Source organism: Taudactylus pleione, unplaced genomic scaffold, assembly GCF_031769625.1.
Source record: "Taudactylus pleione unplaced genomic scaffold, aTauple2 ptg000487l, whole genome shotgun sequence".
NCBI classification, from domain to species: domain Eukaryota; kingdom Metazoa; phylum Chordata; class Amphibia; order Anura; family Myobatrachidae; genus Taudactylus; species Taudactylus pleione.
The window spans coordinates 4,543,660-4,571,505 of record NW_028284889.1 but is presented as its reverse complement, the minus strand read 5'-3'; the positions used below and the strand labels follow the sequence as shown (position 1 = coordinate 4,571,505).

Here is a 27,846-nt window from a genome sequence, read left to right as displayed (position 1 = left end):
GGTTCTGCTGCAGAGTTGGATGGAAATCGGTCTTAGAGCTTGCGCAGTGTGAAAACACTAGTGGAGACTGGGGAAGTGTCTCTGCACAGGCCTTGTTAGTAAAAAAAACATTTCCTATTGCCAGAATTTAGTAGGGTTATACAGTATGTATCACAGGTATTCACATATCAAACTTATTTAACCAGTGAATCATAGAAATCAATCAAAGCTTTCTGGCGGTGCTCCCTTAGAGTTGGAAATAATACTGCTAGGACAAAAAGAGAAAAGGAAACTCTTTATTTCTGGGGGCAAAACTTAACTAAATCAGTTAAAAACAATTTTATTATTAAATTCCATTACACATTTAACAAACCATAAAAAATAAACAGCCCCTCTTGGCATGCCTGGTCACGTGAGATTCTGCTAGCACGGGGTGTCTTTTGCATCTGTCTTCGTCGAAAATGTATCTAAAGGCTCCCATACACGGTGCAATTGCACCGTGCGAGGCGATAGGGGATCCGTCATCCGACATATCGGGTGGTCCGCACACACGGTGCGATCGGGTGGCCGAACGCCCGATATGCCGGCTTCCTTCTCCCTCACTCGCATAGCCATGCATGGGATTGCACATCGCATCCCCTGATCTTTTGGACCTGCAGACAGATCAGGGGGTGCGATGTACGACCTCACAGCAGCGTGCTAGGCCCGACATCAGGGCCATACATGGTGCGATATAGCAGGCAAATCGCACCAATTAGTCAGATCGCCAGATTCATCGCCCCGTGTATGGGGGCATTAAGTCATAATGCGATGCGACTAAGATGCACCAGGAGACTGTGCTGGTTAATGTGATATGTGACATTTGTATATCTGAGTGCTATAGCATGTGCTACAATGCAGCAGCCACAACTTTTTTCCATGTTAAGTTCAGTTTACAGACTATCGTAAACAGAAAAACAAGTGTCACACATCAAATTAATCAGCACAGTCTCCTGGTGCGTCCTAGTTGCATCACTTTGTCCCACAGGACCAGGTGACTCACTCACGCCAGGCAAGACGCGCTGCATGACGGATTTAAGCTAGATGTATGAGAAAACATCTGTAGCTTGCAAATCCGCCTACTTGCTGACAATATGCTTTAACACTTATTCGACATGCAAATGCCCAGTTGCCACAGTTATACCCATTCAGCCAGAAGGACCCCAATGCTATCCTCATGGAACGGTAACAAATGACATTATATGCTGGAGGATAACTTTTGAATTTTTAAAGGGCTATACACCTACCTATTTAGGTCCATTTATATTATAAACTAACAGGACAATTGGAGGAACTTATTTCCACAGTATTCCTGACTTTAGCTGCTGACTAATTTAACTTACAAATACAATTGTCTGCTGCTATCTATTTTATAGCTATTTTATCTTACCTATTACTTTTTAATAAATGTTATTTTCCATTTCATCCACTTAGACATTGATTAATGTTTACAGGTCTTGAAACCACTAGTGCACTGGTGATCTTTGTACAAGTGGAGCTGTGCCTGAGACACATAGGGCCCTGAATCGCCTGAAGTTTCTCATGGTTGGGGGCGCTCGGCTCAGGCACATGCGCAGTGGGAAAAAATATAAAAGATCCATCCACAAAACGGCCTTGCATGTAACTCTGTATCAGGCCCTCTATATGCATAGTCAGCAGTAGCTCTTATGTACTGTATGCAGCCACTGCTTCCTAACTACAAATAGAAGCACAACTTGCTGTAGCTAGAATCAGCAGGCAGTGGGTGGTCACATGGGAAGGCTCTCAGTGATCCTCTACCAAGTGTATTGGAGAGCAGAGAGGATCAGAGATGCTGAAGGTGACAAAAGACAAGGAGCACTGCTTGTAACAATAGTGCAAAAACAAGAGGGAAAAGGAAATTGTCCAACAGATTACATTCTACAACAGACAAGTCAAAATCAAAATACCAACCGAATATTCAAGGTCTAAAGCTGGCCATACACGGGACGATTGATCACACGATTTGGGCTGTTTTTACAGGTTGGACAGACCAATCTTATGAAAATAGATGTATTTTGAGTCTCCTGCGACCCCGATGCGCGTCCCCGCTGTCGTGTAGATGGATCGCAGATCAGATGGTTTTGCAGAGAGACCTCAACTGATTGTGTATGATTTGAGCCCAATCGTATGTATTTTGAACATGTACGATCAGTTGTACGACCTACAATGTCCCTGGCCACTCCCCTCCGCCATTTTGAGTGATGTCGGGTACCTGCATAAAATTAAATGCTGAAGTACGCATGTGTCAGCGTTGTCAAGTGAGTACAGACAGCACAGCTCGAGCAATGTGTTTCCCAAACCCACTGTTCCACCAATGTGTTTAGCCCCATTTTGTCACTAATGTATATTAACCCCCTGTGCTGCCATAGAATATTAACCCCTTGCCCAACAATGCATTTTTAGGGGCATCTTTAGGGGTGTCCCTGTAATTTTCCCTTTAATTCCCATTCTTTGTACCTGTAAAAAAAGGGGTTATAAGTTTTTAATAAAAAATGACATAGGGCCCCCCAAAAGCCTTACCAGCCAGGCCTGGTTTCTAAAATTACGGGGAACAAAATGTGTAGGGTTCCACCGTATTTTAGAAACAAACACCAGGCTGCAGGGACCAGTCCTGGTCTTAAATATAGGGGGTCAAAAAGATGTTGGGTACCCCCTATATTTAAGACCAGCACCAGATCCAACCGACCGGGGTGTAATGCCACAGCCCGGAGACCCAATCACCGGGGCTCCAGGTCCAAAGCATTAGCACCCCAAGTCGGTCAGTGCAAGCTGGTGATCTCGGGGGAGTCGGGGACCCCCCAAAGAAGGGTCCCCCCCTCCCGAGCACCACAGGCTTACGCTGAAGCCCGTGTGTGGCAACACACATACACAAAGTGGGTCCGTCTGGTCAGCAATCGTTTTTTTGTTTTGCCAAGTTCCTGGGGATGCTGCGGAGACCAGCGCCAGGATATAGGTGAGTATGTTTTTTTTTTTTTATCTTGCAGGGCCATTCATTAAGGATTCTAATGGAGAAGAGGACAGACCGGCTGCTATAGGTAAGTATGTGTGAGTGGGTAGGGGTATGAAAAAGTTATACTTGTCACGGTGTGTGTGTTTTGTCTTTCTTTCTTTATTTTACAGTGGGGGTACAGGTGCCGCATGTGTGCTGGCACTTGTAGTTCCACTGTAAAGTACAATAGTATTACATTATTTGGCCCCCCCCATTACCCCCATACCCACCGCTCCAGGGGATGGGGAAGAGCCCCGGGCTTCAGCGTAAGCCTGTGGTGCTCGGGAGAGGGCGGGGACACCCCGACTCCCCGAGATCACCGGCTTGCACTGACCGACTTGGCGTGCTAATGCTTTGGACCTGGAGCCCCGGTGATTGGGTCTCCGGGCTGTGGCAATACACCCAGTTCTGTTGGTTTCTAAATTACGGTGGAACCCTACACATTTTGTTCCCCGTAATTTTAGAAACCAGGCCTGGCTGGAAAGCCTGGGACTGGTAAGGCTTTTTTTTATTTGGGGGGGGGGGGGGGGGGGGGGCAAGGGTCCTATGTCATTTTTCATTAAAAACATCCCTCCACCTAGCTGACATTCCCTCCCCTAGCTGACCGTCCAGCAGATGAATCTTGTGTGAATGTGCTGCACACGATCAATCTTATACGATTTCAAATCGTATAACATTGATCTTATCTGATGGTCTTATGTGAAATCGTTGCATTTTGAAAACAAATTGTCCAGGATGTTAAGGGAATCATTTCAAGGGAAATCGTACAACTGGTCTTACCAACTTTTGAATCTCACCATGTATGGCCAGCATAAGAGTGTGTGGGCCGCAAGAAAAAAAAAAAAAAAGTAAATTTACTTACTGACTATGGGGCCCCCATAGGACTACCTATACAGTGCCCCTGTAGTTGTGCCCACTATGCAGTGCACCCTGCAGTTGTGCCCCTTATGCAATGCCTACTGTATGTGTGCCCATCATGCACAACTACAGTGGGCATAATGGGTACTTGTGGCCATTATGCAGTGTTCCCTGTAGTTGTGCCCCTTATGCCATGCCCCCTGTAGTTGTGCCCATTATGCAGTGTCCCCTTTAGTTGTGCCCCTTATGCAATGCCCACTGTAGTTGCGCCCATTATGCAATGCCCCTTGTATAAGAGCCCCTTATGCAGTGTCCCCAGTAGTGACCCTTATGAAGTGCCATCACAGTAATGCCCCTGGTACTGCCCCTTATGCTGTACCCCAGTAAAGCCCCTTACTTTGTGCCCAGTAATGCCCCTAGTAGTGCCCCTTATGCTGTGCCCCTAGTAGTGCCTCCAGTAATGTCCCTTATGTTGTGCCCCCAGGAGTGCCCCTTATGTTGTGCCTCCGGTAATGACCCTAGTAGTGCCCCCAGTAATGAACCTAATAGTGCCCTTTATGCTGTGCCCCCTCCCAGTATAGAACAAGCCCCACTCCCCTGTGCAGTACTTATATTTACGCTGGGCACCTATACAATCCACGCCGTCAGCACTCCCGCGTAGACGCTGCCGCTTACTGGATCTAACTGTTACCCTCTCATCACGGGTAATATTATTGACGTTACCCGCACACTGCATCACTGGGAACGCTGACCTCGGAAGCTATTAGAGGCTTCTTTAGTCCCTGATCGCTTCAGAGACCAGGGTTCCCAGTTTTAAATACAGTAAACACTGCCTGATTGGAGCTGTGATCCGATCGTGGCAGGGGTGTGGGCCGCATCATACTGTATATGTATTTGGGCCCACACTATCGGGCCACGTAAAACGCTTATATGGGGCACACGCGGCAAGCGAGTTTGAAATGCCTGTTCTACAAGGACAGAATAAACAGTTGGAGGAAATGAGAGAGGAGTTAAGGGGAGAGCTGAAAAGCTTTTATGAAAAGATGTGTGTTTAAAGCCGGGTAAAGTTGTACATGGCAAGAGAGTGTGTTAAAGAGAAAATCTTAGAGGCGGGCATAGGAGGAAGTGACCAGAGTAGAGATGAGGTTGGAGAGGTAGGTAGGGGAGGACTGAGGAGTTTGAACTGTATTATGAGAGGGATATTAGTGATTGAGGTTGCATAGGGGCAGAGCCGGCCCTAGCCTGTTTGGTGCCCTAGGCAAGATTTTGGCTGGTGCCCCCAGCAGATAATCCCAGGCTATCCCCTCACAGCACCCCTCTCAGCACACTACTGTAACTAAAGAAAAAAGGGACACAGTTTAGGGGAAAGTCCTTTATACCACCACCTCAGAATGCATTCTATGGGGCACATTCTCCACTCACAGCACCACAGGCTCTCCCTTCACAGTACCCCTCACCCAACACAGTATCACTCACCCAGGACCTCTCTCCTAATAAAGCACCCCTCACCCAACACAGTATCTCTCACCCAAGACCTCTCTCCTAATACAGCACCCCTCACCCAGCACATCACCCCTCAATTAGCACCCCCCATAGCACAGATTACAGCACAGCGCCTCTCAACATGCACTCTCACAGCACAGCCCCATGCTCATAGCAGTGTCATATCGACCTGGGCTCCCACTACCAATATGTCTTCCTCTCCCCCCAATATCAGTGTCATTAGCACCCTGAGCCACCACTCCCAGGGTCAGCCCTAGCCAAATTTTTTTGGTAAGCAAATATATTAACTGGCACCACTAGGCATATTGTTGCGCGCGCCTAAGGCGTGCACCCAAAAAGATTTAGGGGGCATGATCTCGTGAGTAAAGCCCGACCCACAACCCATTTTTGTCACGCTGGATGCATGCCCAGCACTCCAGGACCTGCTGGCCATGCTCCCAGTCCCTCTCTCCAGTGAATAGATGCGGCACAGCATTTATTCACCCCTTGCTCAAAGCAGCTACCCGGGCTTTTTTGTTTACTGAGGATAGATATGGCTACTATGTAGGTGTATGGAAGTCACCCATTGTCACACACACGTCATTAATTGACTCACATACCAACAGCAATCACGCATTCTCTCTCACACACAGCAGTCACCCATTCTCTCTCACACACAGCAGTCACCCATTCTCTCTCACACACAGCAGTCACCCATTCTGACTCACACACAGCAGTCACCCATTCTCTCTCACACACAGCAGTCACCCATTCTCTCTCTCACACACAGCAGTCACCCATTCTCTCTCACACACAGCAGTCACCCATTCTCTCTCACACACAGCAGTCACCCATTCTCTCTCACACACAGCAGTCACCCATTCTCTCTCACACACAGCAGTCACCCATTCTCTCTCACACACAACAGTCACCCATTCTTGCACTTGCCTAGGGCCTCCCTATATATACACATCTCTGTGTCAATTAATCAATTGGTGCCAAAATAAATTTCCTGTATTACAGCTTACCAAGCATCATCTACAAGAGATAATGTCATAATCAGGATGTAGTATTGGATACGGTTTTGTGCTTAGCGCTACACCTATTTGTTCGATGTATTGTTAACAAATGGTTTGTACCTAGTGCTATACCTAAAAGTAGTAAAGAGGAGTTAGAACAATGTTATGTTAAAATATGTTTTATGTTATGGTAGGAGACACACTTCTCCAAATAGGGGATGTAGTTCGGTCGCCAATCTCAATACCGACAGGGGAATCCAGACAAGGGGCTTAAGATAGGCGTGGAAATACCAACATCTATCTTAATCCTGATGCCTGAACGTCATCCCGAACGAGGTAAGACCGGGGCACCCTTAGCATTACCTGCGAGGGGGGGGGGGAGGAGGTTATGTTTAGGGAGCGTAGCGGGGTTAGGTTTTTGGGGGGAGGTTAGGGTTAAGTACCCCTAGAGGGGAAGGTTAGGCACTAAGAGGGGAGGGTTAGATTTAGGCACGAAGGGGGGAGACTTAGGTTTAGGCACTATCGGGGAGAGTTAGGGGAGTGGGGTGGGGAAGGTTAGGGTTAAGCTACAAAAATGAATGGTTATGGGGGGGATGGGTAAGTATACTTGTCTGTATACCAACCATCGGGATGCCGCTGTCAGTATTCTGATAGGAGGCATCCTGACCGCCAGCATTACATACCCATTCCTCCAAAAAGATGTGCACACTTAGGCCCTCATTCAGAGCCGTACGCTCTGAGCAGAGCGCACGCTCTGAATGAGGGCCGGGCTCCATTTTCATGGAGCGTCCTCCTGGACGCTCGTATAGCTGTGGGTCACCACCCACAGGCTATACGAGCGTGCATTGTGATGGTCGCGATGGTCGAGACCATCGCGACCATCGAATTTGCGAGCCGGAGCCTGCGGTTGAGGTTTTCAACCGCAAGCTCCGGAGTGATTTTGGCTCTATCAGAGCCAAAATCACTCCCACTGACATCACTAGTGATGTCAGTGGGCCGGCTTTTGACGGGAGGCGTTCCCGTGGGAACGCCCCCGTCAGGGAGGCACGCCCCTGGCACGCCCACCAAAGGGGGCGTACTGTCAATCAACATTGACAGCACGCCCCCTTTGATCGGACACAACGAGCGAAGGACTTTCCTTCGCTCGTCGCGTCTGGCGCATGCGCACGACGGAGCTCCCTCCGTCGTGCGCATGCTCAGTCCATAACATCGACCCACTTGCGAGCGGACAGCCGCTCGCGAGTGGGTCTGAATCAGGCCCTTAGTCCAGTAGGGTCTATTAAAATGTGGTAGGTGGTGGTAGGGAAGTCAGTTGGCTCCTTAAGGGAGCCACTCCGTAATGTGTGCGAGACTACATCTCCCTTATTCACCTGTGGTGTAAACCAACCTTCCTCTCTCTCATCTGTTTCTAATGAATCAGTATCTGTGACTATGGTGGTGAGTGAGCCCTTTGAGGGGGCTACTGTCCGTATAGTACCTTGTACCTACGTCACCTGGCAGAATCGTCTCACTGCCACTGTGGGCAATCTGTGCTATGAAGGGGGTAGTCAGGAAACCTGTGAGAAGAGGTCCTTTACCATATGGGGAGATATCGTACGTCACCCCTGCACAGTATATATTGTATACAACACATCAATGTCTGTTATGAGCAATCTACAGCCGCAGTGTCCCGCACTGTGACATACCCGTGTCTTTTGTTGTTAATCCAGCAGTCCTTTCAGTTCCACGGCATTGGTATTAATGGAGCCGGGAACAGGAGTTTCCTTCTGGTGCCAGGTGTTTAGACCTTCACCCTCACCTGCTAACTCGTGTTTGTTGGTGGTTTACGGCGGGTGCCGACCCCTGAAGCCGCTGTCTGATGGCCGTCATCACTTGCTAACAGCCGGGTAACGTGGTCTACAATGAGTTCCTAAGTTCCTGTGTGATGTCAATGTCACGTGCCAGGAGGTAGTCAGCATCCCAGCGTGTGGGATGCCTACGATCAAAATACCGGCGCCAGAATCCCAACAGCATCGGGATACCGGCTCCAGAATCCCAACTGCCGAGATCCCGAAAGTAAGTATCAGGGGAGGGGTAAGTGTTAGTGGTAGGATAATGGTGTCGGGATTCTGACTGTCAAGATGCCGCTGTTGGTATCCTAACCGGGTGTCCATACCCAACCCATCATAATCTGTGTAGCAAATTTTCAGTAATAGCATCAAAAATTTAGTAGACAATAAAGATCCATCAGCGAACCACATAGGGGCAATAAACCACTCTGTAATCTATTACAAAGTATATTAAGACTGCAAAAATCCTCATATTCTCCACACACCGGCACCAGGCGTTCCAGCCTGGAACGCAAGTTGGAAGTCGCTACTGGATCTGCAAATATGAATCAATGTTCAACAATATGTTCCCTAGTCATCTATGTACAACAAAGTGAAGACAATAGAACCAACCACTCGGAAAGCTACCGTTTGCCGGGGGTCATCTCATAATTAATAAAGGCACAGATAGGGAAACCCAGACTTGAATCATATGAAAACATTTATATATAAATAACACACATATGCATACAGTATATACACACTAACATACATAGACACTAACACAGCATACACATACTGTACAGCATATTAACACTAATATACATACACACTAACACAGCATACACATACAGTATATGCACACTAATTAACACATAACAAAGCATACATACAGTACACTTACTTTTTGATGGAGCAGATGGCTGGCTGCAGCAGGCTGCTGATGGGGGCGGGTACCTTCAATCATTAAGCCCCGCCCCTCACGGCATTATGCTGATATTCGTATGGATCTGAAAAGGGTCGGGGCTAGTCACATTGGTACCACCCTCTCCATGCAGCTAGTGTAAATGAGTCTCCTCATGTTATTACTGTTCTGGTGAGGGTCCCGGGTTCCTGCCATGGACTATACTGCTTGCAGACTGCTGGTGACTCCTCCCCAGTGCTCTCTCTGAGCTTTACAGCACTATGCCCACACAGCCATTAGCTTTTTCACTCTTTCCTCACTATCTGAAATCGGCTGCACTCGGTCCTCAGTCTTGAAACTGATTACCATCAGACTCCGCCTACATTAGGCGGTTCAAAGGAGGAAACCCGGCCAGTAATAATGCAGGTGTTACTGACAGCCGGCAACAGCCTCTCTGATAGGAGCTACTGCAGAGCACTTTTCTCTGGCTCCTGTCCGCACAGCTTGTCTCTTGTCGTGGTGCTCCCGGCAGACAAGGAGAAGGGCGCTCCACTGATATTATGCATTGCACCGGCCGCCTGCCTGTCATAAGGTTTGACAGATGCAGCGGAAGTAACAGAGGACACAACACTAGCAGCAGTCGGGGAGAGCGCCGCTCTAGCCTAGCGTCTCCCTGCAATGCATCACTTTGCTGAGTGGGTTGTGCCGGCCCTGCTTGGGATGCCCCTAGGCAGTCCAGGTACCCATAGGCATTTGCCTATTATGCCTATCAGTTTTATCTGACACTCTCAGTTAGGACCACTTTTCTGCAGTTCTCAATGGGAGGTTTTTGGGAAGGCATAACTCTGGGTAGGGGGCGAATTTAGATTTGGGGTTTGTTTTATTAGGTACTGTAGCTACTGTTCCAGTGTATGTGCTATTGGGGTTCAGATAATTGAGAAAGTTACAGTTTTTATACTGTTACCTCACAATTGCACCAGGAAGCTTCAATTCGTTATGCAGCCTCAGTAGGAGCCTCCAGCAGGTCTACTCCCTGTGGCATCACTTTGGTGCACCAAGATGGCTGCCTTTGCAGGTGTTAGCGGGGGAGCGACCCGGCAATGACAGCGTGGCGGAAGCGGGAACACGGTGGCGGTCGAGCGGGCGGCAGCATCAGTGCGGGCTACAGTGGCAGCGGTGATGGTGCGGCCTGCGGGATCCGGCAGCGGCGGGACCTGGTGTCTATGCAGGTGTTGGCGGTGGGCCTGGATCAGAGAGGATCCAATCCCTGCCAGCCATTCTGCCAAGTTCAGCAGCGGAGCCCATTTCAAAAATGGCGTCTCAGTGCCATTTTTGAAATTCAAAGATGGTCACCGCGAGCCAATCACGGGTAGGGATTTTATCGCCCCGCTCCTCGGCTGGCTTTAAATAAGCCAGCGCAAGGCTGCGCAATGGCAGTCCAATGGAGGAGAGGGAGATGTCAAGATCTCCCACAGAATGAAGACGCCGGAAGTCCTAGTGGGCGGCGGCCATGCAAAATAGCTGACACAGGCTGCTGCCCACTAGGTGAAGAGGACGCCAGAAGCCCTAGGGAGGTGGCAGCCGCGCAAAAGAGCTAAATGGCTGCCACCCCCTAGGTGAAGACGCCAAAGCTCTGGCGGATTGGTACCCGACAGGCGAAGATGCTGGATGTCCTAGTGGGCGGCGGCAATGCAAAAGAGCTGACACAGGCTGCCTCCCACTAGGTGAAGACGCCGAAGCCCTAGCAGGTTGATACCCGCCAGGTGAAGGCGCCGAAGCCCTGGTGAGTTGGCGCCCACCAGGTGAAGATGCCGAAGCCCTGATGGGTTGGCGCCCGACTGGAGAAGATGCCGAAGCCCTGGCTGGTTGGCGCCCGCCAGGTGCAGATGCTGGAAGTCCTAGTGGGCGGCGGCCATGCAAAAAAGCTGATACAGGCTGCCGCCCACTAGACGAAGACGCCAAAGCCCTGGCGGGTGAGTGCCCGCCAGGTGAAGATGACGAAGTCCTGGGGTGGCGGGAGCTTAAAGGCCGCCGCCCCCCAGGTGAAGGTGCAGACAAAATAAATTATTTAAAAAAAATCGGTGTAGTCTGTTCATTTTAATATTTCTTTTACAGGTGTGCTACAGGTACCAGTGGGCCCTAAATGCAAAAGACAATGGCCCTCATTCAGAGCCACTCGCTAGCGGCAGTACGCTTGTTCCGAGCAATGTTCGCACATCTGTGCATGCGTACGGTTTTTAGTACGCATGCGCGAACCAGTCAGTGCGGCCGAAAAACATTTGTACGCAATATAGCGAGTGCCTGCTATTTTGAGTGACAGAATGAGGCGTATGTGGGTGGGTTCAGGGGAAGGTGCTTGAAAAACGGGGAGTGGAGATCCGTTCGCAGGCGTGCTTAAAGGTCAAAACGGGCGTTTTATGGGTGTGCATAATTAATATAGCAGCGTCAATGACCACGTCACTTGTTTTTTTTTAACTCAGAACTGCTCGCAAAATAGCGGTTGAAAAAACCAACCACAAGAATAGCGAGCAGTTCATATCCTGTTCGATGTACTCGATTAATGAAATAAATAGCGGACATGACGTATGGTGCGAGCGGCCAGGGGGCGTTTTTAAGAAATAAAAGAGCGTATGTTTTGCTCGCTCGTTTAGACTTAGAGGTGTGAACAGACTGCAATGTGCGAACGGATCATTTGCATAGCCACCCCTTGTTTTTGAACGAACGAACGCAAATAGCGAACGGCTCTGAATGAGGGCCAATATTCTTTAAAATCTACCACATCTCACAATCAACCCGGCATGGCCTGGGGTGTCCTGGAGAGGGGGACCTCTTTATTGGGGGGGGCAGCTCCCCAGGGATCCCCGGCCTGGGCTGACTAGCGGCCAGGGTTAATGCTTCAGCTGGGGGCCTGGTAAAAGGGCTCCCCTGGCTGTGGCATTAGCCCCCTGCTGGAAAAAGTCCGGTGCTGGTTCTGGACAATACAGGGGGACCCTACGCATTTTTCCCCCTTGTATTTCCAGAACCAGGACTGGCTCAAAACCCAGTGCTGGTTGCGAAGAATACGTGGGACCCCTATGTTGTTTGTCCCCTGTATTTTAGCAACCAGGACTGGTTCTGATTAGCTCGGTGCTGGTTGTGTTAAATACAGGGGACCCCTATGTCATTTTTCCCCTGTATTTTCACAACCAGGACCAGCAGTGAAGAGCCCAGGGCTTGTTGTGTTTTAGAGGAAGGGTGCCACTTTACACAATCAACCTGGCACCCATTGCCCAGGGTTGACGCCTTAATGGACATGTTCCCTGCGCAATAAAGATATGGTATGCCTTAACACCCTGTGGTTAACTGCAGATTCAGCACTCTCACAGAGTGAGATTGCTCTCACTCACAAAATGGTGGCGCTGCTAATTCACAGAATTGTGTGCTCATTGGAATACACACATGCAGTCTATGCAACTAAGGTCTGAGCAGTTATGTGGCACACACATCCCACTCAGTGCCCACAATCTTCCCATTCGTTCATCACAGCAATCCCACTGGGTTCCAACATCCTTCTAATTGCATACATCCATCTCAGTCAGAATACACATGCAGATCCTTAATTTCTAAAACTATGATACTCTGCCTATACATGTACACTATCTTCACCTCCATGCTACTATAACTTCCCCAATCCCTACAGCTGTGTGGTCTACTAACTGTGCTAGTCCTTTATTCCCTCATCTGCACCAATCTGTTGTACCCTATCCACGCCGTCCTGTCTTTCTACATTCATGCCACTCTGTTTCTTTCCAACTGCACCACCACCTTCCCCCTAGCCACACCACTCTGTCTTCCCCTCATTTGTGCCACTATTTCTTCCTCCATCTGCACCACTCTGCCCCCCCAACCGTGGCACTCTGTCCCCCCCCATCCGCACCAATCTGTCTTCCCCAATCTCTATAGGTGTTCTCCCATTGTGCTCATCTGTATTTTCTCATACGTACCAATCTGTCTTTACCCATCTGCATTGCTCTGTCTTCCCACATCCATGGCACTCTGTACCCCCATCCACGTTGCACTGTTCTCCCAAACCGTGTCACTCTGTCTCCCCTGCAACCACACCACTGTTTTCCATCCATCTGCATCACTTTGGCTCATTCCCATCAGTGCTGCTTAAACTTCCCCCCCTCTCCACACCTATCTGTCCTCATCCACACCGCTGTCTCTTCCCCCATCCACTCCACTCTTATCTCATCTGTGCAGTTCTATCTTCTGCTTAGGTCTCAGTTGCATACACTGCATGTGAGTATTCCAATGAGCACACAATTCTGTGAATTAGCAGCTCCACCATTTTGTGAGTGACAGCACTCTCGCTCTGTGATAGTGCTGAATATGCAGTCAACCACAGGGTGTGATGGCATACCATATCTGTATTGCGCAAGGAACACGTCCACTAAGGATCGGAATTTCATTTGAGTGGCACAAATTCAGTAGGTTTTGTGAAATTTCAGGTCATGTCTAAGAAGCCTTAATGGGACAAGTGAAAACGTAAGGTTTTTTTTCTATGCAATATATAATAAAAATGTCTAATCTGTGGTACTGGTTAAATAACAGAGAGATGTTGCAGGGCAAAGCATAAAAAAAAAAAAAAACAATTAAAAAAAAACTATGTATGTAACTTTTAAAACTAATTGTACCCGGCACTGGAAGTTTTACAGCGTGTGTGTGTGGACAGGGGGTAGGGGGTGGGGCAATAGGAAGAAGGTTTGCCTAGGGTACCGAGATCCTAGCACTGGCCCTGGTCTTGTAGTGACATTTGAGTGCGGAAAGGTCGAATCGCAGAGGAGTTATGGAGGTGAAAGGGACAGGACTATTATCATCAGGAAATTACAGTCCACTGTGATTTAATATATTACTTGATTGTAGGTACTTCCCGACACATAAATGCTACGCTGTGTAGTAACAAACCAGAAAAAAAGAATTATTGTGTAAATAAGTTATTATTCTTAATAAAGACAGGAGAAACACAACAGATTTCAGTGGTGTTCAGCAATGCGTCAACTAATGGTGCATACACAGAACGATATAGTTCAACGATAAATCGTTCATATCATTCATTATTATGCAGCGAACAACCAACGATGCGCATTCTCGAATGGACGATAACAATATCTATGGTTGTCCGTACATGCTGGCCAACTTGGACGATTTCATCACGATTTGCATGTTAATGTGTGGCAAGATAACTTCACTGAAAGATCTCTATCATAGATATATTTCACTGTGTACACAGCTGTTCGATTTGGCATGTTCATGTCCAAATCGAACAGCAAATCACACTTCAAAACGAACTGCAAATCCCCAACACGTTAGAACTGCTTCATGCTTTTACTTTCAGCATGAGCAGTTCGCTCTCACACAAATACATGCAGACATCAGTGAGATGCCTGCATGTATCTGCCTGAAAAAGTGACTAAAGAGTTAAAATAAAAAAAAAACATGAGGTCCCCCCCCCCCCAAAACAGAACCAGCCCCGGACTGCTGAAACCCAGGTCTGGTTGACTAAGTACAGGGTAAAAATGACATAGGGTCTCCCTGTACACAGTACAACCAGCACTGGGCTATGCAAAAGCAGGGCTGGTTCTGGATTTACAGGGAAAAATTTGCGTAGGGTCACACAACCAGCCCTGGACCCTTTCTAACGGGGGACTGATGCCACAGCCAGGGGAGCCCTATCACCGGACCCCCGTTAGAATGGGTCCAGGGCTGGTTCTGTGATTTACAGGGAGACCCTACACAAATTTTTCCCTGTAAATCCAGCCCAGTGCTGGTTGTACTGAGTACAGGGAGACCCTACGTCATTTTTTCCCTGTACTTAGTCAACCAGACCTGGGTTTCAGCAGTCCGGGGCTGGTTCTGATTTGGGACAGGGGGGACCTCACGTCAATTTTTAACTGTTTAATTAGTTTTTACAGTCAGATACATGCAGGCATCTCACTGATGTCTGCATGTATTTGTGTCAATCCGACCTGCTCATGCTCAAATCGAAAGCTTGAAGCAGGTCTATTCTATTGGGGATTTGAAGTCTGATTTCGAGGTCGATTTCAAATCGAATGATAGTAAATAAGGGTTTTGTGTGTTGGGCTATGTAAAAGTACCAATGTTTTCCGATGGTCGATTTGAGGCCGATTTGACTCAAAATTCGATTTGAAGTCCGATTTTACATTTGATTTGGCCTTTAGTAAATACCCAAAAGCAAAATCGAATACAAATCGAATGAAAATCACACCTCAAATCACTCAAAATGCCAAATAGACCTTTAGTAAATTTACCCTTTGGAGTTTCTGAAATGCTTGTAACAGGAGGTGAATAAGTAACCAGACAATGCACAATAAAAGCACACAGTGGGCCTGATTCAGACCCGATCGCAAGCGCTGAGCGCTCGCAACCGGGTCGATGGTGGCCCAGAGCGCATGCGTTCGACGGAGCCGGCTCAGTCGTGCGCATGCGCAAGACCCGGATAGCGACGGGCAATCCGTCGCTCCGGGTCTCGTACCAAAGGGGGCGTGCTGTCAATGTTGAGTGACAACACGCCCCCTTTGGTGGGCGGGCCGGGGGAGTGGCTGCCAAAACGGAGGCGTTCCCATGTGAACGCCTCTGTTTGGGGCCGGCCCCACTGACATCACAAGTGATGTCAGTGGGAGAGATTTCTGCTCCGTTAGAGCCGAAATCTCTCTGGGGCTTGCGGCAGAGACCCTACCACAAGGGTCTCGTCGCAAGCACGATGCTCGCGATGGTCTTGACCATCGCGCCAATCTTCATGGCCGCTCGCTATAGCTGTGGGTGGTCATCCACAGCTATGCGAGCGGCCAGGAGCCCGTTCTAAAAATTTTTTTTCAAAAACGGCCCTGATTCAGAGTGAGCGCTCTGTCAGAGCGACCAGCTCTGAATCAGGGCCTCTATTCCTAAACCTATTTTCACACTCTTCCTGAGAAGTGTGCATGGCCCAGTTATATGAAAGCAGGGTGTCATCAGACCATGGAAGACAACCGTACTCCTTCTCTTGATATTGCTCTCAGAAAGGGATATTTCTATACTGTAGTATGTACCCAGTCTAACGCTCACTAATGTTTTCCTTACTGTATTGATCTTCTCTGAACCTAAAATTTTAATTTCCTTCTCTTTCTTACATTCTGTTTTCCTTGAAAAAAACTAGAAGTTTGTAATTTCAATAAAAAAAAATGCACTTCATAAATATTTTACATTTTGTTGTTGATTTAAATTAGAAATATCACAATCAAGATACCATCAGATTATTCATATACAAAACTTGTCATTTTACACAATTTGTTAGTTGTGTCTTTGAATAGTATTAGGTAAGAACCTAAATCACAATAGCAGAAAGCGGAGGAAAAAGTAAAATAAAGCCTAGGCAAAATAGATTTTTCAGAAGCTAAGTACCCAATTATATTTATTATTTCTTAAAGATGATTATCAGTATGATTCATAGGTTTGCTTTATACAACTACTGTCACAATATTTTTTTCACTAGAAAAGAAAAAAATTAGTTACGGTACAACTTCTTTTGACAAAGTCAACACCAAATTTTGGGCTACCTCCCGCCCATCCAAGTCTCCTTCTACCAAATGAGACCAGTGATCAGCTCTCAAAAGAGAAGAGAGGGGCATCTTCTGGATCATGCATGCAACATCACCAGGACCATGGGGCCCGGTGATGCCTTAATGAGATCTGAGGTTCTATGAACAGTGCAAAAATGTCAAAAGGATTACACAGAACACTTGCTGTCTTTTGGGAAGAAACTGAGGGCCTGATTCAGCAAGGAACGCACACTAGCTGACGCACGCACCCAGCCGCTGCGAGAATATGCTAATCAATGGATACGCACGGAGACCACAGCACAAGATGCAGACGCCCAGCCCCATATTAAGCCGCCCATCTCCCTTTACTCACAGCCTGATCAGTACGTTAGCTAGATGTATATATAATAGGTGCTAATATGTGCTAGCGACTTTGGTCCAGATGATACTTTCTATTTGCTACTATACGAAAGGTATTCAAAATAAAATGTGCCTCCTGTACACACAACAACAGCAAAATGTTTCCCAAATACGTAAGAAATTAGATATCAGGAACAAGCCACTTTCCAATATCAGGATCACCAGTTTGAGAGCTTTTGACACTGAGGCCCTGATTCAGAGCCGGACGCTCTGACTCAGGGCCGGCCTTCTGTCTAGAGCGGCCTCATGGCCGCTCGCATAGCTGTGGGTGACCACCCTCAGCTATAGCGAGCGGCCAGGAAGATGGTCGCGATGGTCAAGACCATCGCGACCATTGAGCATGCAACGAGACCCTTGTGGTAGGGTCTCGTTGCCGCAAGCCCTAGAGAGATTTCGGCTCTCACAGAGCCGAAATCTCTCCCACTGACATCACTCGTGATGTCAGTGGGCCCGCCCCCAAACGGAGGCGTTCACATGGGAACGCCTACGTTTGGGCAGCCACTCCCCTGGCCCGCCCACCAAAGGGGGCATGCTGTCACTCAACACCGACAGCACGCCCCCTTTGGTACGAGACCCGGAGCGACGAGTCTGAATCAGGCCCTGAGTACACAGAAGTTTAAAGACTTTCAGCAGAGCTAGCAAAGTCCTGCCTTTTTGGCTACAATAAACAGAGCTTGGACTAGTAACCTGAAACTATTGGATACTGAGAAAATAAATTATTATGGAATATTGATTACTTTTAATAGTTCGGTCTGATGCTGCAGGCTGCCATCATTGCCCTGCAAACCAAATCAATGCAAAAATATGCTTAAAATAGGATGCAAACAAACATATTTTAAACAAGCGCAGTGTGCTCTATGAAGCTGAGTGATGGCTTCTAGTTACAGAGGACAGCAACATGACATTTTATTATGAAATGGAGTTGCTTAAGGCCAACTGGAATGCCGCATTAAATGGCCACAGCGCCTGCTTGAGTACTGAAAATCATGGTGGTGTTAGAAGTTAAACACCTGTAATCAAACTGGATGAAAGCCTTTGTGACTTGATTGGATACAATTATGAAGGCTTTTTCTCTATTACATCTACATACTAAATTATATGAAATATCCTGCAGTCAAAGTTGGCACAGTAACTGTATAAAAAAAAAAAAAACACCCAGCAGGCGCCACAAAACACAAATGCGTGGGAAAAAATTAATGAGTCAGTGCTTAAGTCATTATCAGGACACATAATGAAAGTCTAGAAAACAAATAAGTATAAACAGTAGACATAAAAAAGAAATCATAAGAGACTAAGCATTAGTATAACCATTTTGTATGGTTTTTTTTCTGGTTCATATACTTAGTGCTGTAGCGTTATATAGATATTACTTGCAAAAAATAGAAACAGTTGAAATAAGTCTATTTTCATAATAAGAATGTAAGTAGCAAAGTAGACTTGCGTTTAGGATAGAGAGAGACAAAACTTAACTGAGGTAATCTTCATGGCATCATAATGTACACTTTTTCACCTATTTAGCTTGTTTTTTTATATATGTAGCACTTTATCCACTTTTAATTATAACCTCCTACTTATGTAGAACTTAACATATAGGCTTTCTTTATTATTCTTTAACCCTCACTTTAAATCTCACACTAGTGTGATGCCATGGGGCGGTTCTACTGGGTTGGCCTGGGGGGTCCCGTGCCCTATATTTGTTCCATAGGAGTGTTAGGGACCTGTCTGATGGAGGTCACATGGATATTATGGCCATCTTTATGCTAAGAACCTCTTTGATGCAATTTAGCAGTATTATTATTAGTTCAGCATGGTTATAGTGTGCATCTGCATTTGTTTTCGGCTTGCAGCACTACAGGTCTCAGCAGGTAGCACCTGACATTGTGCTTAGGGTGTGCAATCTAGGGCCCCTCTCCCTATGTAATCTTTGTGTAAGAGCTGACAGTAAACAAGTGAAGAAACAATTACTGTAAATCAGTGATAAGAAAAAATATATGTAGAATGACAGAAATAAAATGTCTACGAGGGCAATCCTGAAAGTAAAGACCATTTGGCTGTAAAATAATAAATATAACAATACTTTAGTCATGGAGCATCTTCGCCTATTTCTCCACATAAACATTTCCTTCATTTAAGCATTTATCATATCTATCCACAAGCTTTAGAATCCCATTGTTGTACTTGGCTGCCTTCAGTCCATTGAACCAGTTGTTGACTGCAGGCTTCTACTCATCACTACTTCCAAAATGTTATTTACGTCCAAGAACTCTTTGGGCCAAATGTAATAGGGTGAGTGTTTAGAGATTAGCAGTAAAATAACATTGGTCGAGTTTTATCTTCAAAATGGAAAGACATCTGGATGAGAGTATAAAATCGTGAATTTCTAGAGTTACTGATAAACTCTCACATTTTCTAAACTCTCACCCTAGTAGATTTGGCCCTTTGAGCTTAGTTAAAAGATAAAAATCACTTGGAGCAAGGTCCGGACTGTAGGGTGTTCCATCTCTGTCATCCACGTTTTTTCGTCCATTATTGAACATTTAACACCACTTTCTCACATCACCATACACTGCTTTAATTGGCATTCAATTTCGGCAGGTCTCACTTTCTGAACATTCAAGAATCGAAAAACAGTCCTTACTTCACAGTCAGAGGAATTTTCTATTGTAGGGTTCATTCTTATGGTGCATACACACGGTCAGATTTGATGATCGATGAACGATTTTTACAATGATTTGAACAATTTCATTAATGATGAATGATTGAACGATTTCTGACAGTATTAAAATGAATGAAATCGTCAACATCTGACTGCAAACACAGTCAATGTCAGAGATCGTTATCCGACATGCGGGAAAGTGCATCGTTCATCGATGCATGCCGTACATGTCAAAGATATGAACGATTGAACGATTTTTACAATCACTATCGTTCATAGCTGAAAAAAAATATGACCGTGTTTATGCAGCATAACAACACACATCGCCAAAAACAACCATAACAACACACAACTCACAGAGCACTTAGAAAACAGGAGGGTGAATGACCTGCATGGCAAGAATGCACAAATGGTCTTTACTTTACCCTTGTATGTATTTAAGGATAAAGAGGGATAAAGGAACTTTGGCCCTCATTCAGAGCCGCTCGCTATTTGCGGTCGTTCGCTTTCTAAAAAGGGGTGGCTATTCAAATGAACCGTTCGCACTTTGCGGTCTGTTCACGCCTCTAAGTCTGAACGAGCGAACAAAACATGCGAACGTAACTTTGAAAAATACGCCCCCTAGCCGCTCGCACCATACGTCATGTCCGCTATTTATTTGATTAATCGAGTACATCGAACAGCGTCTGAACTGCACGCTATTCTTGTGGTTGGTTTTTTCAACCACAATTTTGCGAGCAGTTCTGAGTTCAAAAAAACCATGTGACGTGGTCAATGACGCTGCTGGATTAATTATGCACTCCCTTAAAACGCCCGTTTTGACCTTTAAGCACGCCTGCGAACGGATTTCCACTCCCCGTATTCAAGCACCTTCCCCTGTTACCACCCACATACGCCTCATTCTGTCACTCAAAATAGCAGGCATTCGCTATTTTGCGAACACATGAATTTCAACCGCACTGACTGGTTCGCGCATGAGTATAACGATCCGTACGCATGCGCAGTTGGGCAAACATCGCTCGGAGCGAACGAGCTGCCGCTTACGAGTGGCTCTGAATCAGGCCCCTTGTCGGTTATGAAGCCATAACTAGTTTATTATTTCTACAGAATGATACGTTCTGTTTTGGTACTTTCTAACCCAGCTTGCAAAGACTAAAGCTTACAGTAGTAAATAATCTTTTAAATGAAAAACCTGGTGAGTCCTGATTATTGGATAATAAAGAAACCCTGAAGGATACATGGAAACAAAATGGGCTTAAGTGATATTAATAATAATATGAGATATGGTAAGAACTTACCCTTGTTATCTCTATTTCTACGAAGTCCATAGGGTTCCACAGGATACCTTGGGGGTATAGGTGTGACGTCAGTCGCAGGGCACCAAAGAGTTAAGCTTTCAGCCTCCCAGGATGCACTAGGTCCCCCTCCTATACCCCGCCCCCGGGCCAAGGCACCTCAGTTAGTTACCAAGCCATAGGCCGGAGGAGGAAAAGGAAGAGAGAGAACAAAGATCTGGACACATACAAGAATCACATTCTCACCAGAGGGAGACAGAAAACCGGTGACCAGAGCAAAGCCCATCTGCAGCACAGGTGCGACAGGGCGGGAGTCCTGTGGAACCCTATGGACTTCGTAGAAATAGAGATAACAAGGGTAAGTTCTTACCATATCTCATATTTTCTACTTCAGGGTCCATAGGGTATCCACAGGATACCTTGGGGATGTCCCAAAGCAGTATCCTTTAAGGGTGGGGACGCTCCTGTGCAGAAAGGAGAATCCGCCGCCCGAAGGAAGCATCCTGAGAGGCGAAGGTGTCAAACCTGTAGTACCTCACGAAGGTATGGACAGAAGACCACGTAGCAGCCTTGCAGATCTGAACTGCCGAGGCACCACGTCGAGCTGCCCACGAAGGACCCACAGACCTAGTGGAATGAGCCTTCAGAGAAGGAGGGACCGGTAGGCCTTCATGAAGATAAGCTTCAGAAATAGCCATACGGATCCAGGCTGCCAAAGTTTGCTTTGAAGCAGGCCAACCCTTTTTACGGAAGCCATAGAGGACAAACAAAGCGTCCGACTTCCTAAACGAAGAAGTGCGGTCAACATAAGTCCTTAAGGCCCGCACAACATCCAAAGAGGACTCACCCACGGAAAGACCCGGTGAGTTAAAGGCCGGAACAACTATTTCCTCGTTAACATGAAACTGGGAAACAACTTTGGGAAGAAACTCGGGCCGAGTGCGGAGTACTGCCCTGTTCCCATAAAAAACCAAGAAAGGGGGTCTACAAGAAAGAGCCCCTAACTCAGAAACACGTCTGGCCGAAGCAATGGCCAGAAGGAAAACAGTCTTAGCTGTTAGCCATTTAAGATCCACTGAGCCCAGTGGTTCAAACGGCGGTCCTTGGAGAGCCCTCAGGACCACAGCCAAATACCAAGGCGCCACAGGTGGAACAAAGGGCGGCTGAATGCGGAGAACACCCTGCATAAAGGTGCGCACATCCGGGATTGTAGCAATCCTACGGTGAAACCAGACAGATAGGGCCGAAACCTGTACCTTCAAAGAAGCAAGGCGAAGCCCATGATCTAGTCCCGCTTGCAGGAAGGCGAGAATCCGAGACAGACGAAACTCCCGCGGTGCATAACCTCTCGGTCGACACCACTGGAAGAACGTATGCCACACGCGATGGTATATCCTCGCGGAAGACGGTTTCCGAGCTCGTAACATGGTACGCACCACAGAGCTGGAAAACCCCCGGGACCTCAGCATGGCCGTCTCAACAGCCACGCCGTCAAAGACAGCCGAGTCAGGTCCGGGTGAAGGCAAGGACCCTGAGACAGAAGGTCCGGTCGTAGCGGCAACCGCAGAGGACTGTCCACGGACAGACCCTGAAGGTCTGAGAACCAGTGCCGTCTGGGCCACGCGGGAGCTATCAACAGGAGCGTCCCTCCTTCCTGTTTGAATTTCCGGATTACCCGTGGAAGAAGGGAGACCGGAGGGAACAGGTATGCGAACCGGAACGTCCACCGGACGGACAGAGCATCCACCAGAGACGCCCCTTCGTCTCTTGTGCGAGACCCGTACACCGGCAACTTGTTGTTGTGCCGGGACGCCATGAGGTCGATTTCTGGAAGACCCCACCTGTCCACCAGTAGTTGAAAAACGTCCGGGTGCAGGGACCATTCCCCCGGATGAACGTCCTGGCGACTTAGAAAGTCCGCCTCCCAATTGAGCACTCCCGGGATGAAGACAACTGATATGGCTGGAAGATTGCGCTCCGCCCAAACCAGGATCCGAGAGACCTCTACGAGAGCCGCCCGACTGCGAGTTCCTCCTTGCCTGTTTATGTAGGCCACGGTGGTAGCGTTGTCCGACTGGACCTGCACCGGGCGACCCTGGAGAAACCGCTGTGCCTGCTGGAGAGCATTGAAGACCGCACGGAGTTCCAAGATATTTATTGGAAGCTCCGCTTCTGTCGGCGTCCACCTGCCCTGGAACAAGTGTGGACCCGAAACTGCTCCCCAGCCCCGAAGACTGGCGTCCGTTGTCAACAGGACCCAATTTGGAACCCAGAACGGACGTCCCTTGTTGAGGTGGGTCGTCTGTAACCACCACGTAAGGGACAGGCGAACCTCCTGGGTGAGCACAATCGTCTGGGACTTCAGAGACTGAGTTAGCCCGTTCCACTTGGACAGGATCAGGTGCTGCAGAGGTCTGGAGTGAAACTGGGCGTATTCCACCATGTCGAACACCGACACCATGGAGCCCAGTAACCTCATTGCCGAGTGTAAGGACACCCGGCGGCTGTGCAGGCAACTGCGCACCCTTGACTGTAAAGCAGAGATCTTGTCCTCCGTCACGAAGATCCTTTGCTGTCCCGAGTCCAATAAGGCTCCAAGATGCAGAATCCTCCGAGACGGGATTAGAGTGGACTTCTGCCAGTTGATTAGCCAGCCGTGCCGTTGCAGCAGTGCAATGGTCAGGTCCAAGTGGCGTAACAGGAGCTCTGGAGATCCTGCCACCAATAACAGGTCGTCCAAATACGGTAACATGCGGACTCCCTGCAGCCGCAGAGAAGCCGCCATGACCGCCATCACCTTGGTGAAAACACGTGGTGCTGTTGCCAGGCCAAAAGGTAACGCCCGAAATTGGAAGCGGTCGCTGCGGATTGCAAACCTGAGGAACTGTTGATGGCGCAAAAGAATAGGGACATGCAGGTAAGCGTCCTGTATGTCCAATGACACCATGTAGTCCCCAGGTTCCAGCGCCAGAATGATGGACCGTAGGGTCTCCATCCGAAACTTCGGGACCCGCAAAGACTTGTTGAGTGCTTTGAGGTTGAGAATCGGACGATATGACCCATTGGGTTTCTGTACCAAAAATAGATTTGAATAGAAACCCTGGCCCCTCTGGGAGAATGGAACAGGCACTATAACTCCAGCCTGGAGCATAGTGTGCAATACCTTCCGCAGCTCCGTAGCCTTGTTCCGGTCTGATGGGAGACCCGTGGTGAAGAAGCGAGCCGGGGGTCTGTGCCGGAAGGAGAGGGCGTATCCGTGGGAAACCACCTCCAGAACCCAAGTGTCTGTCGTAGTGGTCGACCAACACTGGGCGAACTGTAGCAGGCGGCCTCCCACCCTGGGATCCCCCAAAGGGAGGCCCGGACCGTCAGGCCGCAGGCTTGTCATCTGGCTTGGGGGCCGGACGTCTGGTACTCCATGCCTGCTTCCGGGGCTTGACCGATTTCTTAGGGCCAGCCTGTCGAGGAAACGACTGTGGTTTGGGCCTGCCCTGGGCCCTAGATGACCGAAAGGACGATGGTCCCGAACCAGAAGGAGCAGCGGCCGACGGGAGACAAGCAGATTTGGCTGCCGCCAGCGTGGCCACAATCTTATCCAGATCCGGACCGAAGAGAACTTCTCCGGTAAACGGCAACGCTTCCAGACCTTTCTTGGAATCTGCGTCCGCCTTCCAGGATCGCAGCCACAAGGTGTGACGAGCAGCTACCGCTGCTGAAGAAATTCTAGACACCAGAGTACTAATGTCTAGAGCCGCCTCGTTGATGTAGGTGGCCGAATCACGGAGATTGCCAATCAACTCCGCCTGTTCAGCCGGACAGTCGGATTCAAAAGAAGCCTCTAATGAATCCGCCCAGCGCTCCATCGCTCTGACAACCCAGCAAATGGCCATAGCCGGCCGTGCTGTCCCCCCTGCAAGGGAATAAGCGGACTTCAGGCAGATTTCTACCTTGCGGTCCGTAGCATCCTTAAGGGAGGACATGGATGGCATCGGCAATGTGGCACTACGGACAAGACGGGTCACGTGAGAATCCACCTGTGGAGGGGATTCCCACTTAGCAAAATAATTATCCGCGAACGGATAAGCCACCGCCAGGCGTCTCTGCGGCTGGTATCTTTTGCCAGGTTGTTTCCACGCCTCCTCTAAATGGTCCACCAACTGACCCGAAAGAGGAAAGACTGTGGCATCGCCCTTCACATCTTTGAAAAAGGCATACTTAGATTTAGCCGCTGGGGGAACTTCGTCCTCAATCACCAAGGCTGTGCGGACCGCCCGAATAAGTCCAGGAATATATACTTTGGACTTAGCATCAGCGTCCTTAGTATGGAGAGGTTCCTGATCGTAAGGATCCAGAATCTCCCCATCATCAGACGTCCCTTCGTCATCCTCATAAGGAGCGGACAGAGACGCCACCGGCCTTTTATGAGGCCGCATCACAGACTCCCCTTGCAACACATCCGACAAGTGCTGTACAGAACTCGTCAGGGAGTTAACCCACGCTGGCTCCTGAGAACCCGGGAGCGGGGAAATAGGGAGACTGTGGGGTACCACCAATTGTCGTGGGAACCCCTGCATGGGTGACGACACCACAGACTGCTGGGACAAACCCATCGGAGTAAACGCGGGCTGCGGAGCTAACTGGCCCACTAAAGCTGTTAACGCCTGAGCGAAACAAGCCCAGGGCGGCTCCTGTACCGGTGCTGTAACCGTAATAGGCCGCGCCATGGACAAACACTGCCAGCAAAGGCACTCCGCGCTACCCTCCCCCTCCGCTAACGGTACTTTGCACGTGGTACACTGTAGCCGGAGGGGAAAATCACTTTCAGACATGATGGCACCACGTATGTGACCTCTCTCACCAATTAAGTATTAAATAGGCGAGAGACCACCCTGCAGCACCGCACCGCAAGGGCTTTAGCAGAAGAACAGGGACAGTAATAAAGCTGACAGTTTAGAGAAGAAAAGTTACAGGCAGCGCTAGCACAGTCACATACAATGCAGAGAAATAACAATTCCTGCACTAACAGCGCTGATTACTCAACTACACAGACACAGGGCCTGGTGGGACACAGCGCTGCATACACAGACCTGAGCCACAGCGGAGGAGAGGTATGCGGGGGGACCCAGACCACGATGCTTCCGTCCAGCGCTTCCAGCAGCGTTCACCATGCGTTCTGGAGAAGATGGCCGCCGAGGAGCAGAGAGGAGGCTGGCCTGGGGGAGGAGCGCTGCCACAGGACCAGTCGGCAGCATGCAGAGAGGGCTGTGTGCAGCGGGGGAGGCGCCGGCTGTGAGACAGGGAAGGCGCGCTCCCCTGGCATGCATTTAACCCCTGGGACGCCGCAGCGCTACCGCTCTGCTGCGGTCCGCTGTCCCAGGGGGTAGTGGAAGCGCAGGTTGGTCGCCTGGCTCCACGCTGCAGCCAGTCCCCAGGGAGCCCCCTGCCTGGGGACTTAGGACCATGTGATCAGCGGGGACCCACCGCGGGACCCCGTTGCTTACCTCTGTCCCCCTTGAATCCGGCCATGGTCCGGAGCATCTGGGGTCACCGCTAGCTGTGACCCCAGACGCCCACCAGCATCCCCGGATCAGTACCGGCGTTCTGGTACCGGCGGGGTGTAGGGAAGACAGCATGGACGTCAGGACTGACTGTCCATGCTGTTCATCCAGATGTGCAGCCACAGCTGCATGAAGAAAAAGCTTCAGGGGCTCTTCTAGCCCCCACTCCAACAGGTGCACCCGACTCCGGCCGGGCACCAAACTAAACTGAGGTGCCTTGGCCCGGGGGCGGGGTATAGGAGGGGGACCTAGTGCATCCTGGGAGGCTGAAAGCTTAACTCTTTGGTGCCCTGCGACTGACGTCACACCTATACCCCCAAGGTATCCTGTGGAACCCTATGGACCCTGAAGTAGAAAAAATGTTTTTTGAATATACACTTCAGTGCCAAAACTAATGGGACAGCAGAATGTAAAGGTAATGGTAGGTAGTGCCACCATACTGTGTCATCTTGGAAATGCCCAGACCTGCATCAGTGGTAATCTGACATCTCGTGAGTCAGTCTGAACACCGGCTTGGCTTCTCACGGCAAGGCAATGTGAATTATCAGAGTTCAAATGGAGCATGATGGTGGCTTTCCGACGGAATGGACATTCCATTTCCAAAGTTGTGTGGACATTAGACATGCCTCGATCTAGGGTGCCACGTCTGTACAGGGAATAGCTCATGGAAGGCATTACAACTCTCCTTGGACAGCGCAGGGGCCGACCACGGATGCTTAATGATTATGATCAAGCGGTAGCCGGCCAGAATGGTCTGTAGTAACAGACAAGCATCACTGGCTCAAATCACATCCACATTTAATGCAGGAGGTACCAGACGCATATCCAGCAGACCAGTGCAGCTTTCTTTAGCTTCCATGGGATATGGGAGCAAAAGACCCACCAGAGTGTCCCTGTTAACATTACACCGGACAAAGTGCCTCACCGGGGCTTGTGATGTGGCTAATTGGACCCTGGAGGGCTGGCGCCATGTGGTGTGGTCCGACAAGTCATGGTCCCAGTTTCAGGCTGACGGCAGGGTTCGGGTGTGTCGTAGACCACATGGAGCACAGTTGTCAAAAAGGTACTGTGCAGTTGGTGGTGGTTCCATAACGAGGGTGTGTTCAAGTGGCATGGGATATGACCGCTGATCCGCCTGAACATGTTATGGACCGGTAACCGCTATGTTGCATTGCTTGATGACATTTGCAGCCCTTCATGTACCTCCACATCGATGGAATATTCCAGCAGGATAATGCACG

At 48.8% G+C, this 27,846-nt stretch overlaps 1 protein-coding gene across 3 annotated transcripts in view; it reads right to left on the bottom strand.

Annotated features, from left to right (window-relative positions):
* The window catches only part of TEX14 (testis expressed 14, intercellular bridge forming factor), a 377,640-nt gene that overhangs the window by 87,865 nt on the left and 261,929 nt on the right, over window positions 1-27,846 (bottom strand). The gene's annotated exons all lie outside the window — the stretch shown is intronic.